Source organism: Aotus nancymaae, unplaced genomic scaffold (genome assembly GCF_030222135.1).
Source record: "Aotus nancymaae isolate 86718 unplaced genomic scaffold, 86718_ANA_hifiasm-v0.15.2.pri h1tg000072l, whole genome shotgun sequence".
Taxonomy (NCBI): Eukaryota; Metazoa; Chordata; class Mammalia; order Primates; family Aotidae; genus Aotus; species Aotus nancymaae.
In genome coordinates this window covers 1,878,804-1,899,034 of record NW_026988487.1, presented here as the reverse complement: position 1 = coordinate 1,899,034, position 20,231 = coordinate 1,878,804, and the positions used below count along the sequence as shown (strand labels likewise).

General features: G+C 50.8%; 1 protein-coding gene across 5 annotated transcripts in view; it reads left to right on the top strand.

The window, feature by feature from the left end:
- The window catches only part of HOXB3 (homeobox B3), a 41,254-nt gene that overhangs the window by 15,987 nt on the left and 5,036 nt on the right, over positions 1-20,231 (top strand). For 3 of the 5 annotated variants that reach the window (XM_012451837.3, XM_021670574.2, XM_064367498.1), the window contains exons 2-3: positions 268-445; positions 18,535-18,622. The gene's annotated coding sequence lies outside the window, so the exon portion shown is untranslated. Of the gene's footprint in view, positions 1-267; positions 446-11,993; positions 18,623-20,231 lie in introns of those variants that run through there. The other 2 variants (XM_064367499.1, XM_064367500.1) reach the window with 2 other exon arrangements.

Genomic DNA, 20,231 nt, shown 5'->3' with positions numbered 1-20,231 from the left:
CTCGGCCCTGAGTTAAGGGGGAAAATAGTTCTTAAAAAGCATATGCCCCCTAAGGAATGTCTCTTAAGAGCCAAATCAAAGCTGCTCCTTGGAAGGTATGAATAGAATTAAAAAAAAAAAGAAAGAAAAAAGATTTCTATGGAGCTTAAAGTTCACAGCCATTCTGTGTAGACAAGAGCTAAGAAAAATGTGAGAATTATACAGAAAACCATTAATCACTTCTTTTCTTTAAATACGTATCCTCTCTCCTTTGTTATTATTCAACAGCAAATCTCCTCAGACCGGCTGTTGGGGGAAAAAAGTATTAGCCGTCTCTCCCGGATCTGCGAGGGGGAAAAAATTTGGAACCATAAAGTTGAAAACTTTTTTCTCTCAGTTTGGAAGAAGCTCTTCGTCATGAATGGGATCAGCGGAGTTCGGGCGAGAGGAGGCGAGAGGCGCAAAGGTAACAAAGCCCCGGCCTGGGCTGGCGTTTTTTGATCGTTTTATGAGCTCTTTTCACAAGTAAAAGAAGAAATACTCTCTCGCCTCCTCCTTTTTCTTTTTTAACTCTCTTGGCTGGGTTTTTATGGTGGATGCTTCGGCAGGTTTGCTCCCTTTTATGATGACGGATGCTTGGGTCAGAGGGAGAGAGAGGGGCCTCGACACCTGGAGAGTGTTTGAACTGGTTGAGACTGAGGTGTCAGGGCCCATGAAAAACCTCAGAGAAGAGGGTTGTTTTGTGAGGCAGTTCAGAGATACTTTTCTGGTTTTGGAAAATGCATGCAGGCACAGCGAGCCCCAGCCTGTGTGCATGGGTGAGTCTAGTGAGGTGCACATGTGGTCAGGGTGTTCCTGTGACTCTGCTTGTCTACACTGGGGACTGGTGTCCCCTATGCCTGTTTACCGGTGAGACGTTGTCACTGCTGCCTCCTGGAAAAATCGAATCCAGCGCTTGGATGGAATGTTCCAGCTTTGGAGCGGGTATAAGTAGATATTTTTGTTTTCTTCTTTGTCTAGCTTGGGATTCTAGACAAATACGTGCTACTCTCTGGAGCAGGAAACTGCTCAGTTCGCAGGCGAGGTGTATTGATGCAGAAATACGTCTCTTCTGCTCTGTCCCCTCAGCCTTCTTCCTGGAGAAGCGATGTTGGTTCGGTTTGGTTTCCCTTTGCTCTCCTAATTTGGAGTCTCTGTTCTCTCACCTCTGCAGCCCTGTTTCTTAGGCTGAAGGAGTCACTGGGCTCTGCAGCCGACCTGAATGTGCTGGCCCTTTTTCCCTGAGGCCTCACTCAGGATTTGGAGGCGGGAGGGCTGGCAGGAGAGAGAGTTCATGGAGAGGCCACGTTTTCTAGGCGATTAGCTCAGTTTTAGAACCACAAAATGACCTCGGAAGCCCCTTGACCTCGCTGAGACTGGACATTGTGTTAGTTCTTGCCTCCTGCCTAGGAGAGAGAGTCACACCTCTGCAGGGAGGGGTCCTTGGCCTGTCATGTGTCCCATTTAATCCATCCCCCTCTAGGCCCTAAGCCCATCTTTGTGATTTTGGGACTTTTAGATTATTTTTCTATTACTGTCCACTGGGGGAAAAGGCATAAAGGTTTTTAGCCCAAGGGTGCAGTCAGGGGAGGGAAGTAGGGTGCTAATCTGTCTCTCTGTACAGAGCATCTTCAGTAGTCCAGGCTCCAGCCATCCTCCCCCCACCACTCCCAGGTCCAGTTCATCTCTTTACTGTTTCACTTCAAGGGAACTGAGGGAAGAAAGACAAAAGGAGAAGATATGAGAGGTTGGAGGGGCTCAATCCACAAGGCTTCAGAGGGCCAGACAAATAAACTCCAGAGCTGCGAGGAGAGAAAGGGCTTCCGCCTTGAACATTGCTTTGGGGGCTGTCATCTCTCTGAGGGCTGACATCCAAATCCACAGCCTCTTAACCCATTTTCTGAAGTTCCTTTGTTTGGGAAGATATTTCTATAATTGCCTTTACCTCTTTTCCCCAATTCCTAAACTCCTCAATAACCAAAAGAGCCCTTGGAGTGCCTCACCCACCAGAGGAGCAAGGGAAATGGGAAGAGGATCAGTGCAGACTGTTCTAAGCACTTTCCAGGGCCTGCTCTCCCAAGTTAGCCAAAGTTTTCAGAAACTTTTAAGAAATAGTTGAAGGATTGACCAGTATATAGAGCCTTTCCAAAACTGTATTCTGTTTGCTGTATCTTAAAAATCCACACGAGCAGCCACCCTCTTAGGGAGAGACAGAGACAAAATGAAAGAGAGACAGGCACAGATAGACGCTGGCTGGGAGAATGAAATGTTCCCTTCAGTTGAGACTAGGACAGAACCTTGCTGGGCTATGTGGGTTGTTGGTTTGCATTTTATTAATTGTTTCTTGAAATTTGGGGACTCTATCTCAGGCAAGAAATAACTGGAGTGGTTGATATTTTCTCCTTTGTCCCTGGGTGGCATAAGTGGAGGGGCTGGAGGCCTCAGGAAGGAAAGAGGATGAGCAGAAAGCAAGCTAGGCTGCTCCTGGACTAAAAATATTTGGGGCTCAGGGAGATGTACATTCATTACCTATAAGGGCAGATAGCCAGTTGTGAGCCCTCTACACGCCCAAGTGACAAAGACCTAGTTGCCTGGGACTTTACAAACTGCTCTCTGCAATGTAAGGATGAGGACCCACCAAAGGGAAAAGGAGAGGGACCATAGTCAGGGAAGGCTGGGGTTCACTAAGGAGTTTCAGCCTCACAGGCTAAAACTGCCAGATCTCCCATTTCCCTCACTCCAGACAATTCTAGTGCCACTCCAGTCCTCCCAGTCTTTTGACTTCTTTCCCTCTTTTCTTCCCAGTTCCCTCAGCCCTCCCCATTCTCCCTCCTACTTCCACCGGCCTGTCCTGGGCAGAGGGGGTTGCCCAGTCCTGCCAGAGCCTTCGGAGGCAGCCGCAACGCTGGCGGTGGGTCTCCCTGGGAAGCGGCGGCTGGGAAGGGGGTCTGGTTGGAAAACGGAGTTGGGAAGTTTCCCAGCGTGAGTTGAGCGCTGACGGATTTGTGATCAGCCATAAAACTGGCGCGTTCAGATTCGTAAATCAATCTCGCCTTTCTCACAGTCTAAACGTTCGCTTCATCGGCAGCACGAAAGTGCTCAGCTAGCGCTCAGGCGCTTGTTTATTTGAACGTGGACATTCCCAGGATCCAAAAAGAGTGTGGTCATTTTAACAGAACCTGCTGGCATGCCTTTGTGTCATTTTGCTGTTCTTTTTCTTGTCCTTAAAAATTATTTCTCCGTTTTAGAGATTGCTGTCTTCCCATGTCCAGCATTTCTCTCTCCCCTCTCTCTCTCTGTCTCCTATTTTTATTTTAGACTTCAGCAGAGTGTTTTTCTTTAGAGGACCATTTTTTTAATGGGTTTGTGGCCAGAACCTTTCAGGGAGTTGCCCTCGCTGGAGCCGGGAGCAGGGGCCCACATCAGGACTGGCTGGATTCAATACCAGCCTGTGTTTTGTATCTGGACAATCAAAGCTGACCACCTCCCCTACAGAGCCTGGGCCCGGCCGGCGCCCCGACCCCATGAGGCCAGAGCAGATTCCAGTGCGTTTGGCTGGGGCAGAGGCCGTGCAGCCGCCACTGTAGCTGGAACCTCCGAGGCCGACATTACTGTGACTGTTTCTTTAGGGTTTATTAAGAAAACTGGGTCCTCAGTCTTTTCTCTATTGAGTTGCTTTTGGTTTAGACCCCTCCAAACAAGCCGGTGGAGGTTCCTGAGTCCCCTGCTCCCCTACCCGAAAGCTAATTCTTCCCGGATTCCCTGCCTGCCCCGGAGGCTGTGGTCCCAGCTGCCTCAAGAGCTGCCGAGGACAGATAAGGCTGGGGCTTCTTTAGGAATGTCTTTTCTGCTTCCCTTTGCATCCCCACCCCCACTCCATGCCCCGGCCGAGAACTCGGATTCTAGTTGCATGTAACTGGTCAAGTTTGGCAGGGGTTGTTTTGTTTTATTTTGTTTATATTTGAGGTGAAGAGGTCTGTGTGTGTCTCTCTCTTTAGGCCTAGGGGATAGATATTCCCTAGTATTTAACCCTTTAACAGGCACAGCCACCCCCCATCTTTTTCCCATTGATCAGCCTCCATTGTTTGTTGATTGGAAGCTTGGGGTGCTAACACCTGGGAAATAGGGATCCTGGGGCTGCCAGGCTGACTTCAAAGCTTTTCTTCTTCCCTCCTCTCCTGTTCAAACCTCCAGCTGTCTTCACTGGTGTGTTTGGGAAGTGGGGGAAATGAGACAGGGGGTGACATAGGTGGAGAGAGCCTGACGGTCCGATTCTTTTGTGTAGAAACCTTAGTCCCGGTCTTTGTCTCTAGAATCTATTTTCAAACGGTCAGTTGCATTTGGTTTCCTATAGTAGTGACAACACAACGGGGAAAAAAGTCCCCCTTGCGATTATTCTCAACTCTGGAAGCTCCAGAGTAATCTCTTCATCCTGTCCCTTTTTTGCCCCTTCAGAGGACACCAGAAAAGATCAAAACGAGAATAAAGCCAGAAGTCCCACTCTTTATCCACTTATACCATGGACTTATGAAGTGTTTCTTTTCAAACTGGCTCCTTCAGAAATTTTGTCCATTATTTAGGAAGAGAGGCAGTGGGTCCCACTCAAATAAATACTCCCGGGAATGAGGAGAAAATGGAGTTGGGGAGGGAATCTTAATCCTAAAGGATGCAGAGAGAAGAGCTGGAAGCTGAGAAATCCAGGGGCTTGGAGAAGGGCTCTGCGCCCACCCCACCCCCACCCCCCAGACGCCCCTGCAGACTATTTCTGCACCTCCACGAACTAAGCAGAAGCAGGAGGAGAAGGGAGAGAGGAGAGGTGGGCTGTGGGTAAGTGTGTGTCCAGGGGGTTTAGGGAGCTGCAGATGTAGTAGGTATGAATGTGAGTGTGGGAGACAGAAGGAGACTTCACTACTGTTCCATTGGTGGGTTGCGGGGGGAACTTATTTTGCAGGATATTTTCTCCTCCTGAAGGGGAAGGTCATAGTGGTCCTTTGAGCCTGAAATCGAAAGACCCCCTTCCCCCTCCTGGTCACGTGATTCATTAAATAATTAATGCCGAGGTTGCAGAATAGATATGTATTCGTCAGGAAAATCGCAGGCTCGGTCTCCCTGTTTCTGACGTGCAATTCAACTGTCCTTTGAAAAACAAGCCTGTACCCCGAGAAAAAAAAAAGAGAGGGGGAGAGAGAGAGAGGGAGAGAGAGAGAGAAAAAGAAAGGGAGGCAGCAATAAAACAGCCCCGCAGCCGGAGCCACACCGCGGGCTGGGGTATTGTAAGTAGAAGGGATTTCTCACTACCTACCGCGTCTTATATGTCCATGTAAATTTATTGTTTGTTATTAATGTTATTGTCGTAAAATGTGACAAATAGCCATCTTCATTTCCTGCCATTTCTCTTCACATGGTGTTCTGTGTGTTTATACCCATTGAGGCATTGCATAGAGATTTTAGGAATATTCTTCTTCTCTCTCTCTCTCCCTCTCTCTCTCACCCTCTCTCTCTCCTCCAACCTTTTCTTGATTTATAGCAATATGGGTGTCAGCTTCTCGACCGGCATGCCAGCCATTGTGTGTGTGTGTGTGTGTGTGAGCGCGCACGCGTGTGTGCGCACGTTTGCGTGTGTTTGTGAGCGAGTTGTGTTGTTTATGGCCATGTCTTCGATAAATCATTTCTCACTGAAAATGATGTGGAAGCTGGGCTGTTTCTGCGGCCGGCTGGGAGAGAGTCGCTCTCGGAGGTACTTCCTCCCTCTCTGCTCTGCTCCCAGGAGTTGGTTATTTCAGACGATTTACAGTAATATATCAGCAGTTAATATGAAAGCTCTATAGCTGGAGGTCTTAAATTACAGCATCTGTGATTATCAATTAAAGCAAGATTTGTATAAATTTGGTAAACCAGAAATGCCTCATTGGCATATAAACCCAGTCAAAGACCACTGCCTAATATAAAAATTATATTTGTGAGCCTGATAGAGCCAACATTCCTGCAGCAGCAGACAGAGCTTCATTTTTTAGCAGTTCCCCTCCAGGAGTTTGGCTTCTCCAACTCCAGCCCTGGGTGAACAAACCCAACTCTGAAGGCAGAAGGAGCCTTAGAGTAAGAAAGGTAGAAGTGGAGGAAGAAATTACTGGAGTTGAAGGCAAAGATTTTTGTAATCAATGGAGACCAAATCGAAGTTCTGTGCAACTGGAAAGGGATGTGAGGGGTTCTGTTATATTATTAAAGCTTAATTTATAGGACTGATGTGTCTAGGGGGTGATTGAAGGTGGAAAAGGAGTTACCCAAATTGGGGGAGACAACGGAGGCAAGCAGAGGGTGAAGGGCAGGGAGAGAAGCTGAAAGCTTTGGCTCCCCACCCTCCTGGCTAACAAAACAAGGAAATGAATTCACACCCCAGGAGCCTTCCTTCGACCTCCTGAAACAAAGAAAAGTTTCCTCAACAGTGAGGGACTCTGTCTTTAGGGCTTAGGGGAGAAGTTCTCCTAAGTTTTTCTAGAAAAGAAATGTTCTAGAAAGCAGGTGGTCTTAGAAAGTTAGACAGTGTTAGAGGACATCAGGTGTTTTCCTTTACCTAAGTCCTCAACCAAAAGGGAGCAAACGGGGTACAGATTGGAGAGGGAGGGGAAGAGCTGGTAACTTTCCCCTATAGTTTCATGTGGAGGTTCCTTCCCACTAGGGAAGAGGCTGCTGGTCAAGAGCAAAGCTAGAGGTGGCTTCGGGGGGTGTTTCTGCACTGTGCCCCAAAGTTGTGATGAATGAGGTGCAGAGGGCCAGAGCCTTCGCAAACTCCAGTCCGGGCTGCTGGCCGGCTGCTCATTCCCTGACTGGAGCCAGGCCAATTGACTTTATAGCCACTATTATCTGTGATATTTAACTCTGCCTGCTAGTGTAAACCTTTGAACAGGGAAGTTAGAGCAATGCCGCGCCCAGGTGTTAATTATTCATGGCATCCGCTACATGGAGTGGCAGCTTAGGCCCCAGTCCTTGCAGCATCCAGGAACTCGCTCCCACGCTCTGCTCCAAGTGGACACCTAGTCTCATCTAAGTTGAGAAGGAATTGATTCTCAGTGGGTAGTGGGTGAAGTCTCCCAATTCGAGAGTCTCGGTTGAAAAGGGTTTGGGGAGAAAGAGAAGGAGAAGGCCAAGACCTAAGCCTGGGATGGGTATGAGCACTGCCTGACCTGGATAAAAGGAACTGGGGAAAGTCTGGATTCAGGGGCAGCTCTGACAGCACTGGATATTGTGAGGATGTGAGAAGGTCTGACAGAGGCAGCAAAGAGACCTGGGGCATAGGGGTTCCAAACCTTTCAGTCCCATTCCCCACCCATTCTTTGAGTGTTGGAGAATCCCACATACACTCAGTGTGGGAGGTAAGCATTTCTACTTCTCCCTCATCTGGAAAGTGTGGGGTGGTGTAACTGTGAAGAGGGTGAGTTCTCCCCCAGACTGGTGCTCCAGAATTAGGCCAAAGTCTTGGAGTCTTTGAGAGAGCAGGGAAGGATCACCTTTTCCATGGGGAGGAGGAGGGACATGAAAGAGAAGGAAGAGGATAGAATCATTTGTATTAGCTTCTGAATTCAGCATGCTTTGCAAGATGGGGAAGAGAAGGATCTGCTCTTTGGGCCAGCTCATAACTAGTATGGAGAGCCTTTCCCACAGGCCCCTAGCCCCCTGCATTTACAACTCTTCCTCCCCAACCCTTTTCCATCTCCCCTCCTGCTGCTACTTTTGCCTGTGACGGTCTGACCGACCCCCCCACCCCCACCCCAACCACCACCACCACCAGCTTTTCCTCTTTATTCTTTCAGCCCCCTTCAGGTCTTTGTCTCCTCTGGCCCAGAGGAGGGGAGGTGACACTGATACCCTCTCCCCCTCCCTTTCCCCAACACGCACAGACTCTTCCCCAGGAGACAAAGCAAGGGGACCATCCCTTGCCACCATTATCTGGTAAATCCCCTATGTGATGCCTGATGCCTTCCATCCAGGCATTTTAGACCTACCCCAAATCGGCAAGTTTGAAAGGACTTTGTTGTTGTTTATATATACATTTGGTTCATTTAGCTATGAAGCACCCTATCTTACCAGTCCTGCACCCTCCACTGATTTGCTTTTGTGTTGTTCAGGAGTTGAGGTAGAATGCATGTGGTGGCAGAGCTCCAGAAAAGCTGCTGACTCTGTCTTCTCCCCTAATTCTCTGCTGGTATCCTCTCTGTATAATTTCAGTGTTTATCTCTGTGCCTTAAAGAAGCCAGGCTGCTAACGCTTTAGTGACCAGACGAATTAGATAAAAAGATGAAGAGTGAGAATAAGAAGAGAGGGACCCAGAGAGAGAACAAGGGGTAGGATCCCTTTCTGGGGTGGAGAGTCAAGGCTGAGCCCAAGGAGGGGATGACTGGGAGAGTGGAAACAAAGGCTAGTCAGAGGGGAAGGGAGGCTGTCCTGGAGGAAGGAGCCCCACAACTCACAAAGAGAGGCACACACAGAGTTAAGTCAGAAGACGGGAAGTGGGAAGGAAACCACCCCCATTCCCCCCTTCTCTCTAGAAGAGAGTTTCTCTGGACAGAGGGTGGTTCCCCCTCAGAGGAAAGGGAAGGAGAAACGCAGCCTAATGAGTGACCCCAGAAGTGATTTCTGGAGACGCTCCTAAGTCCTTTGCAAGGCTCAATTCAAATTCACTGAAGACCCTGAGTGAGAGGGGCAGCATGTGAAAAAGACAAAGGGGCTGCGAGAAAGGAACCGAGACAACAGAGATGGTCAGAAAAGACAGAGAGACCCAAACACAGAAAAACAGCCCAAATCCCTTGGGGAGCAGGCACAGAGGGAAACTCCTCCAGGCTCCCTGCTCCCTAGTAGCCTTCTTTACAGGAAGCTGCCCAAAGCCCAGGCCATCTCAGAAGCAACTGCCTCTAGAGTAGGCCCTTGGGGGTGCTAAATCAGGTGTGAGACATCTGTGGCAGGAGCTGAAGTGCCAGGGAATGGCCAAGATGTCCAGGACACTTCAGCATCCACCACCATCACCAGCATCAGTATTTTAACCATTGGGACCTCCCAAACAGAATGTCATCATGGGGGTGGGAGGAATTAGGACCAGTCTTTCACACTTGGACCCTGGAATCCTTTCTTGGCTTTTCTTCCCCCTTTGGGTTTGGTCTCTTCTTTCTCTGGGGACCTGGGGAAGTTGTTGATCTTGCCGCTTAAGAACTTTCACCTCCAATCCACATCTCCTCCCTCAAACTCCCAGCCTTAACAAGTGGATGCTTCCCCCTACTAATCTCCTTCCTCCCCATCTTACAGGAAAGAACAAGAAAAGGAAAAAGGGAAAGAAAGCTCCTACCAGCCTAGGCAGCTTTAGAAAACTTGAGGGAAAAGAGGAGCTGCAAACCTTCCTGGCCCCTCTGATCTTTTCCATTGCCCCCTCGCCATTGCTCTGCTGCCTCCATTGCCCCCCTCCCTGTCCCAGCGCTCCCGTCCTGCCCAGAACTCTCCCTTCCCCTCCCTTCTCCGCTGGGTCGGACATATGGAACCCATTTCGCTGGTGACATTGAAGAGCCGCTGGTGTGCCCGCCTTCCGCCATGGCGCCCCCAGCGCTCCCCGCGCCTCGCCGTGCCCCTGTCAGTCGCTGCTCCTCTCGCCTGGCAACTTGGCCTGTTCTCAAAGCCCGAGCCCAGTTCGGTGCCAGACGAGCCCGGGCTTCCCACAGCTTTGAGCCCGGGCTTCCCACAGCTTTGCGCGGCTAAGGAGGTAGTGGGAGCTTCTCAGGAAAGGGGCGCCGGCCACGCCGGAGTGCCAGATCCGCGCGCTCCTGGGGCCCCGGAGGCCGAACAAAGCCGGGGGCGGGGGCGGGGGCGTGGGCGGGGTGGGGGTGAGCGCATCCGGGCTTCTCCCCCAGGGGCCTGCTGGGGGTTGAGTGACCAGGATGCGGCCGGCCGCAGCGGAGCCCCAGCCGGGGCCGAGGGTCCGGGGCCTGGCAGTCGGCCCCCGTGCGCACTCCGCGACCGGTCGCCTGCAGCTGCCTGCGCCCTAGCGGAAGACCGCACAGGTAAGTGGGGTGCGGAGGCAGGGCACTTGGGGCCTGGCGGAGGTGTAGAGGTGGGTGGCTGAGACCCTCGCCCCCAGGCCTCTCTCCCGGGACAGGCAGGGATCCGAATGGAAGACAAAGATAAGAGCAACTTTGAGAGGTGGGGTGGGGCCTTTGAGTGGGTAGAGGGACCTGGGGTGGAGGACGAGTGTGGAGGAATGTGGAGCTGTTTAGGTGGGCATGTGGACAGGATCGGGTTAGGGGACGTGAGAGCTCTCTGCTCAGGAAGGGTGTTGAGGCTGTGGAGGGTTTTCCAGGGCAGTTGGGAGCTGTGGGTATTGAGGGAAATGTGAGGGGCATCTGCTAGGGGCAGTGGAGTTAAGGGGTGTTGGCTGAGTCAGCTTCCACAACCCAGCTGCCACCATGGCCCAGCCCTTTAGCACCTAGCGGGTTATTTGAAGCCAAAACTACAAGGGATTGCACTGAGGCTGAGTGTTAAGCCCAGAAGGTAGGAAAGGGGGTGATTTATGGCTTCAGAGAAGTTGTGTTTACTCCTGCCTGCTCTGGAAACCAAAAACCAAACAGAGCAGAGGCCAGAGAAGCTCCTATCCTTGGAGCGGGAGGCAATGCCAACCGGATGCACTGGGATTTATTTTCCCAGACGAGGGAGGATAGTGGGAACTGGCCCTTTGCAGGCGCGTGGTGTGGTGGGTGTGTGCAAAGGGAGCGTGTAAGCGGGCACATGTGTAGGTATGTTTGTGTATTGTGTGAGTGCATCTGCACATTGGGAGCTGCATGTACTCCAGCTGGAGCTTTTTGGATGGGTTTGCAGAACCACTTTGTGAGCTGGGAGATTGGGAGCCAGGAGAGAGACCCCATGTTCTCTGGTTCTGGAACTCTGGGATGGGGTAGCTCTAGGCACACTGCCCCTGGTCCTGTCCATGAAGTAGTGCTCTTTCCTGCTTTTTCCTTCCCACTGCCACATGCAGCAGAGCCCACTTGGCCTGGCCTCCTGGCCCCTGCCCCTCTGCCCTTTCCCGTGTGCCTCCTGTGCCTTCTGCCCACCCAGCCTCATCTTCACTTTGAATTTTTAACTTTGTGATAGAAAGCCAAGGAATTAGTGAGCGTGGTTGGGTGAGGAGGGGAGGGCAAAAGGAGGAAAGGCTTAGGAGGAAAGGGACTATCGGGAAGATCCCGTGGTTTGAGGCTGGGCCTTGGCAGCCTTGTGTCCCACCATTACTGCTCAAATTCCCCCCAAATCTCTGCTTGGGAGTGGGGAGCAAGTGAATACAAAGACAAATAGAGTAAGGGAGCCATGCAGGATGATGGGGGTGGGGAGAAAAACATTTTGACCCTAGATAGTAATTTCCGCAGGCCAACTAGTAGCTCTTGCATTTCTGTCCAGACGCCCAGCTTTGCCTGGAAATTGTTTTGCATTAAATTTTCTCAGCCGCAGAATTATCTTTCCTCGCCTCCAGCTAAACTTGCATTTTTCCACCAGACACTTGGGCCCCACACCAATGAAATCTGAGAGGAAGCGGCTGGGCCCTAAGTGGCCGTAATTTAATTGATTTTATCATAAATCATCAACTTGATGAAGAACCCGAGGTTTCAGTGAAGTAAATTGATATTAATGGGAGTTTCTTGAAATGCAAACTCGCTGCATTGTTGGGGCATCTTGAGCTAGGGAGGGAGATTACATGTTTCCCAAGAGCAGAGAGCAGAGACCTGGAGCCCAGCACAGCTTCGGGGGTAGGGAAAGCAAGCTTGAGGTGCAGCTGCTGGCAGACCTACTTCTATGGGGAAGCAGAGCAAAGCATGGAACTTTTTCGTGAGGGACACAGTCTGGCCCTGTGGACCCTGCTGGCCATCTGGGGAATGCTGGTCTCCAACTGAGGGGGAGGCAACTGGGGAGGCTGGTAGGTGTGTGGGCAGGGGGTGGGGGTCGGGTGAGAAGGCTCGGCTGGTACAATGGGTGCATTGATGCCTGGTTAAAAATTGCCAGGTTGAAAGCTTCCTCCTTCAATTATACAAATTAATTATTTACTGCTCAAGTTGCAGTGTCTAAAAATAGCACTTTGGGTTTGGTGATGAGGATAGAAAACAACCCACCCCACATACAGAAGAGCAGTAAAACCCAGTGCATGAGCCTCTATAGGGCAAAGGAGGGCTAGGCACTGGGTTGGTGCTCAGTGGTGGTAAGCATTTAAACCCCAAGAAGAAATACTCCAAATCTGGTCACGATGGTGCCCTTTATTATCAGAACTCAGTTTATTACTTCTTATTGTCACTCACTTTTGTATCAGCACATGGAGAATCACTAACATTTAGTCCAAAAAGAGACTTTAAAGATCATTTAACTAAACCCCTTCCCTCCATACACATGCCCGGGCTTTACAGAAGGGGACACTGAGGCCCAAGGAGTGATCTGCTTCATGTCACACAGCCAAGCTGGCACATCTAAAATTCAAGCCTTCTGACTCCCAAGCCTATCCCAAGTATGGCTCTAGCCAAATCACCTCCTTGCTCTGGGCCTCAGTTTCCTTATCTGTAACAAGTTGGACTAGACAATCCCTGATTTCTCCCCAGTTCTAAAATTGGGCACCTCTATGTGTAGCCATCCTCTGCAGGACAGTGCGTGGGAGGCACTCCCTTGTGGTCCTGGTGCTCTGCGGGCATCTGGGTATAGATGTTGCTGCATGTTTATTTGCAATATTCAGAGTTTACATATACCTAGAGCAGGGGATGCTTACTCAGTCTGGCTCTAGGAAATCCACTGGAATCTGGACTATTCCTGCTTCTGAAGGTGCCCTTATTCTTGCTGAGCAGTAGCCCTGAGGAGAGCACTGGAACTAGAAGGCAGTGAGAGGGGCTAGCTAGCTGGGTTGGGTTGAGATTGGCATTTGCAGAGGGGCTAAGGAAATAAGGGCTAGGCCTCACTGAGCAACAAGACCCTTTCCCTGCCAGGCACTGGGCTAAGGGTATCGTTGTTCAAAGTGCTTTTTTTTTTTTTTTTGAGACGAAGTTTCGTTCTTGTTGCCCAGACTGGAGTACAATGGCACGATTTTGGCTCACTACAACCCGCAACCTCCGCCTCCTGGGTTCAAGCGATTCTCCTGCTTCAGCCTCCCCAGTAGCTGGGATTACAGGCGTGTGCCACCACACCCAGCTAATTTTGTATTTTTAGTAGAGACAGGGTTTCCCCATGTTTGTCAGGCTGGTCTCCAACTCCCGACCTTAGATGATCCGACCACCTCGGCCTCCCAACAGAGTGTGGTTTTTAAGGTGCCCCCTACCCCAGCCCAGGGACTGAGCAGTGGTTTCAGAATTTGGATTCTGTGACAGCAGGTGCCCCCCTTCTCAGCCTCACCCCAACCTTGGGCCTTTGGGCCCTCACTTCTTGGGAGGAGGCACACACAGGAGGCACAGCGCTCTGCCAGATCTCCTCTGGGGCAGCCAGGACAGAAGTTCTGCGAGGGGGAAGACCCCCACTCTATATTTGCTTTTATTTTCCAGTTCTTCTCCCAATTCCAAAGGAGTGGTGGTTTCTCAGTTGCATGGTTGTAAGCAAGGAAATTTCTTGTAGGGTCAGGGATGTGAGGAGGCTAGCAGGGGAGGGGAGGTTTCCAGTCTACCTTGGAAAGTGTGGCTTAGAATATGAATTCTGGGGGAGGAGAGAAGTAGGAGATGGGATGGGAAATCTCAGACTCTGTGCAGATAATCCACTTCCTAAAGCCTAGCCCCAAATCCTATTTTGAGGAGAAAAAACAAAAGGGCTGGCAGGCCCAGACTCTGGTCCTGTCCCATTCTGACTTTGGAGTTTTATATTTGGAGACAATTCGGAAGACCTTTCGCTGATTGGTCATTAATCCAGTGAGTTATTGTCTGCTAAACAGAGGTCACTGGGCAAGAAACATCCAATCTGTCAGGAGAGGCCCTCTCAGCCTCGGGGACTGGGCCCATTCCTCTTTTACTGTTTCTCCCTCCCTTCCCCAGCACCCCCTGCAGCCCCTAAGCTGCCCAGGATTCGCAGCCTCCCTTCCTCTGCCTTCTCTGCTCTGCCCACCTTTGTCTCAACACTTGCTGGAGGTAGGGTTTGCCAGGCTAAGGCTGATCTGCTAGATGAGGCAGGAGCCCTGATTCAGATAGGGATCTATCACCACCAAAGAGCCCACCTGCCTGAGGCTCTCAACATCGCTGGTAGCACCACCATCCCCTCATTAGCGTGTTAAGGCGGCCTCCATGTCATCGCGTGGACTTTGCACACCCTTGTGGTTGCCCTTTTTGTCCTGCCACCCCTTCACGGGCTCTGCTAGGGAGAGGGCAGCGCCCCCACACATGGGATGGGGAAAAAGTACCGCTTGGATTTTTCTTCTTCCACTGCAGCGACCTTTTTCTTCTTTCGATCCCACTATTGTTGAGCAGGGTCTAAGCGGGCCTTCTCTTCTCCCTTCCCGGTGCCTCTTTGTTCCCTCCCTCTCTGGCTTATTGGAGAACTGGGAATGGGGATCCGAATGCCAAGAGCCTTCTTCATTAGCAATTCCCACTTTACAACCCCCAGCTTTGAAATCTTTGTTAATACTTAAGGGAAGATGGAGATTCAGGTGAGTGTGTGAACTTAACGCCACTCTGCCAGGGCTACAAAGTTGGGCAGTAAAGCTGGAAAACAGTGTGGGACCGGGAACCCAGACAGGGCCAGGAAGAAGCACATCGCCAAACACCTTGCTTCAGGCTTCCAGATCCCAGCTCCCCAGCTAGCCGGTGGACCAGGCGAATTTTGTGTTGATTGAGCCAGGGGCAGGATCTTTGACTGCCCCAAGTCTAAGATCAGAAATCGGTTTTAAAAGAGCCAGCCAGTTTGCTCTTATTGAGAGATTTTTTGTTTGCTAGTTGATGCATTTTTGGAGGAGAGAAACAGGCGCGATCCCATGGAATCTAGACGGGTGGGCAGCCCTTGGTTGCTCAAGGGGGTTTAAAGTGCTCCCGTCCCCTGATACTGGGTACCCAGTGGGGTGGGGAAGAGAGGTGCCAGGGCAAGTGCTCTGGATCTGAAGAAACAGAATGGAAGAGGAAAGGATGTCTGTGAAGAGGGGCATTCTCTCTAATCTCTATCCTTATTACTATTTTTTGACTTTATTAGTTTATGTTAGTATCTCTGTCTCTTCCTCAATTTTCCTCTTTTTCAATTTTTCTTTCTCCTCCTTTCTCTCTCTCTTACACACACACACACCCCACACATGTGGGCACACACACAAAGTTTCCCAGGTTTACCTCCCGAATCCAAGAAGAAATTGTTCCTTCTTCTGTATCTCCAGTTTGCTCCTAAATCACGACTTCACTGTCAGGGATGATAAGCCCTTCTCCCGCTTCTCTTTTCCCAGACCCCAAAGTCTTCCCTCAGACTGCTCTGGTGTCCCCCACTCCAAGTTCCCTGCCGAAACTCCTCACTACCAGCCTTTGTTCCCTGAAGTTTGAAAAGCCCCAGCCAGCAGCAACACCTCAGTCAAACCTGGGCCCCTCAGGGGTGCCTGTCATACCCTCCATCTTCCAGCCTTCCAGCCCTAATCAGGGGACAGCTTGCTTGCTTGCCAGAGACCTCCGAAAGAGGAAGAAAAAAAGGCAAGAAAGAAACCAAACTGGGATCTAATTGCCTCCCAAGCATTCCAAATGGGCTCTGTACTCCAGAATTAAGAAGCCCCCACTCCATCTCCTACCGCATTTGGGGGTGCATATCCTCTGAGATTTTCTCCAGGTTCGTTTTCTTGCTTCTTGGTCCTCCTTTTCACTCCCACCCCATTATGCCCCACTGCCTTCTGTAGCCAGAGGGACCACAAAGGGTTGAGGAGGCTTGGGGAGGGGAGGGGTCTGCTGTTGTCTCTGGAACACTCCTCCACCTCCAGCTCAGCTCCACGTCCGCTTCTCCTGCAGCCGGCCCGAGGCTTGCTGGGTGCCTTCTGGGCTCTTGTATTATTCCTAGAGGCAAAGCTGTGCAGTCCCAAAAGCGATCAGGTTCTCCTCTTCTCTCAGTTTTACAGTGACCTTCTCTAACCCAATGATATTAACAGCTAGGACAGCAAAGGATGTGAGGTACATTCTTGGCTTTTATTTTATTTTGGGGAGTGAGAGAAAAAATCCCAAAGGTGCTGGTTCCTTTAAAGCCTCTGGAAGCCTCCCTGGCCCCAGTCCCCGACTCACCAGGCTCAAAGTTACTTGGGTCTGGCCCTGTAGGTCTCTAACCAGAGTGTAGAGATCTCAGGACAGACTTTTTGCAGTTACATACTCAGGCAGCCCTAACAGGTCTCTTTGGAGGTCCGGGCTGGCTTGAGCCCCAAGTCTAGGTCTGGCTTGGACATTTTCTTTTCTTGATACTACTAATAAACACAGAAAAATAGCTTCCACCCTCCATCCTCACCTCCCACCTCCCCCAACCCGTGCTTCCCCCAGCCACCAACTTTCTAGGCAGGAGGTGGGGTCCTCAGGACATTACATTCTGAGGCTCTGCATGTGGCTCCTGTTGCTGGAGGACAAGAAGGCCACAGGTACCCCCAGTTTATCAGAGCCTCCAGAAACCGGCTGCTCCAACTCACCTGGCCTGACTTAGCCTTGCCTGGAAGAAGTGGGGGCCGGAGGCCAGGGGCTACTCCCTTTCTCATCCCAAAGTAGAGCCTGTGAGTGGGGAGTGAGAGGAATGAGGGAAGCTTTGCCTGACACCGCCATTCTATCCTGGAGGGGACACAATAGCTGGAAATCATCTCTCACCTTTGATTTCCCCAGTCCCATTCCCTCTCCTGGTGCATCCAGATGGGAGAAGGCAAAAGCCAAGTATTCTAACCAGGAAATCACAGGGTAGTGCCTTACACAAAGTTCAGAGAACCAGTTTTCCAAGCTGCTTTTAGAGACAAGAGTCTGCTTTCTATTTCATCCCCTAGCTCCGAGTCAGCAGTTAGGCAGAGTTGCAAACTCTCCTGCTTTGGGAAATGTCCCGGTGCTCTTTTTGTCTTTTCCTTCCTCCCGGAGTGACTATTCCCCACCCCCTGTCCCAAATCTGCAGACACCTACATTTTTGGCTCCTGTCTTCCTCCTACAGGCCTCCTCCTTGCCTTTTCCTGCCCTGCTCAAACACACCCTAAGAAAACTTTAGCTTTTGTGGCCTTCCTCACTTGTGCCAAGAGTCATAAATCTTGCAGGGCAGAGAGAAACAAACAGGGTTGTTCTGAATCATAATAATAACCATCTTCCATCTCTTCTGCCAGGGCATTTAAAATTAAGCCACCCTGCTAGTGCTTCCCTTCTTAGAAGTACAAATGTCCTTATCACCTCTTAGCCCCTTCTGCCTATCCAGAGGTGAGAATCATAAGAGAAGCTTCTCCATGAAGTTCTTTCAGCCCCTCTACTGCCAGCCAGTCTGGAGCTCAAGCTAAAACACAGGGTCCTCCTTTTGTCACCCTTTCCTCAACCCTCCTCCCCCTGCAAGATGTTCTGGGTTTTAAAAATCACTCACCGCTTGTTGTCTGTTCTCAAAAAGAACAGGGGGGAGGGGTGTTTTTTAAAAAAGATCTGGTCTTTCCCTCTCCCTTGGTTTGAGACTGGGCCTGGAGATTAGGGGGAGATCTGGGGAGGAACAGAGAGGGTGTAGTGGAGGGAAGAAGCTGGGGCTGGAGACTCAGAAGGAGAGAGTCAGAGTGCGAGTGTTGGAGATCCAGCCACCAGTCCCTGAGGAGCTAAACTACTTTCTAAAAAAGTCCTGGCGTTCCAATTGCGAATGAGCACAGAGGGGCACCCGGCACCCCCACCCCCTCAGCCCCGGGCCAGGCCTGCCTCGGACTCAGCCTCCAAATGCTACTTCTCAAATTAGCATAATGGTTTACTAGTGGGGTATGGGGGGAGCTGTGAACTTCACCGCCCTTCCTTGCCTTTGCTCACCTCTTCTTCCCTGTCCCCCCAGTCTAGATTTAAATTTTTACCTGTGTTTTAAAAAAGAAACTCTTCCTTCTTTCCTTCTCACTCTTCTTTTGGGGAGGGGGGTATTTTTAAATTTCCCCCCTTCCCCATCACTACCATCACCTTCCCTCCTTATCAGGCATCTAAGCTTGCTAAAGGGGGAGAGGTGGGGGGGTGTGTGAGCTTGTGTGTGAGTGAGTGAGTGTGTGTGTGTGTCTGTGTGGTTTTTTTTTCCCTGTGCAAAAGCAGAGGCCATTGTTACGGAGAGTAGGGCGTACCAGTCTTATAGGGCAACCACACTGTGGCGGCTTAGCCCTGCTGGAGCCCGGAGCTGGATTCGGGCGAGCTGAGCCTCCGGCACCTTTCGGTCTTCTATTTTTTTTCCCGCTCCCCCACCCCCTTCCTCCTGCACACCCCTGCTCCTAAGCCGAGTGAATTGAAGCGGACGCCGCGCAGCTCCTCTGGCCGGTCTGCCCCTCCGGCTCCCCAGCCGGGGTGGCTTTGGGGGGGGGCGACGCAGCTTTAAACAGTGGTCTTTTTTTCCTTTGCCTTCAAGGAGGGGAGATTTCTCGCCTGCCGCTCGCGCTGGGGCTCGATGTGAATATATATTATGTCTGCCTGTTCTCCCCTCGTCGGTGGCTAAGGTAAGCTGGACTGAAATAGGCTATCAGTTTGTGAATGGCGGAGAGTATGTCTCAATGATTTATGGCCCATATGACTCCAATCTCGGTTCAAGAAGAGTTCACAAGCTTTAAGCTTCCTTCCACGCAGCGACTCTCTCTCTCCCTCCCTCCCTCCCTCCCTCTCTCTCTCTCTCTCTCCCTCTCTCTCTCTCCCTCTCTCTCCCTGTCTCCCTCTCCCTGCTTCTCTCCTCTTTTCTCCTCTCTTTTCTTTCAGCAGCCAGATCCAGGGATGAATTTTCTCCCCGGTTGCTAAGAAAGTCTCAACCTTCACTCTCTTTCTTTCTTGTTCTTTTATTTTTCTTCCTTCCATTAATTTTTTTAAGTCCTGGAAGATGGCCTATCCTCTCTCTCTCGGGGCTTCCCCAGCTATTGTTACTCTCCTGGCTCTCCCTGGGGTGTGCCTGGCAAGATGGGGTTCTTGGGGGGGCTCACCTCCCTTCTCCACCGAGACCCTGGGGGGAAGCCGGCAGCCACCGTCTCCCTCCCTCCCTCCCAAGGAGCCATATGGAACCTGAATTTTTCCAACATGGAGGCAAGGGAAATAGATCTGTTTGGCTTGGTAGAGCTGTTCCCCACCCCCTCTTGTTCTGGATCCCTGATCTTGAAAACCCCCGGCACCTTTCCCTCTTCCCACTGTCCCGTCCGCCAGGCCTTGGCGCCCTCGAGCTCGGGCCCTGCTGAGCAAAGTCCCGAAGCGGAGTTTCTAAGGCGCCTTTTAATTCGGTTACTTCCAGCGCCCAAACTTGCTGCCGCCTGCGGTAGCCTCGGTCGGCTGGTGTGCTGGGAACCTGCTGCCGATAACCGATTTGGTGTCCTGATCGCTTGCTCTTTGCGTAGGGGGCTGGTAGTTCGTCGCTAGCCGCCGAGGCAGCCTGGCCGCAGCAGCCAGGGACTACCCGGGTTCACAAACCTTCCTGGCCCTGTCTGCACAACCAGCAGAGTCTCCATTCTTTCCTATCGTGTCTCTGGCTCCTTCGCTTTGAACACTCGCCTGGCCTCCGTCCTGCGATGGTTTGGGGTTTATTGCAAGGGGAGCGACAGGAATTTTGGCCCCAGGTGGCTAGTCAAATTATTGTTTTATTATTATTACTACCATCATCGTCATCATTATTATTGCTGTAACAATCATTGAGACTAAATAAAGCCAGGGCCCAGCCAGCCAACCCCCTCCAACGTTTTTATTTCATTCTCTATCTATTAATAACAACCCCAACTAATGCCTGTTAATTAATTCCCCCTTCAGCCAGGGCTGCTCAGAAGCTAATTTTGGTTAAATCAGCAGAGGCTAATGGTAATAATAATAAAGGGATTGGGTCAGCCTGGTCAATTGAACTCTGGTTCTCCCTGGAAGGGACCTGCTGCTTTGCAGACCCATGTGTATTTCCAGAAACCAATCGGAACTCAGGGTTACACCGATTCCCTTTTGAGTATAAATCTGTGCCATGAAAAAGGAGATTTATGTGAGGAAGGGACTTTCTTCACCTGCACTCCTTTTATTTTATTTTATTTTATTTTCCTATATTTAGTTTTCTTTGGAGTTGACCAGCTGGGCTGAATAAGATTTAAGTTT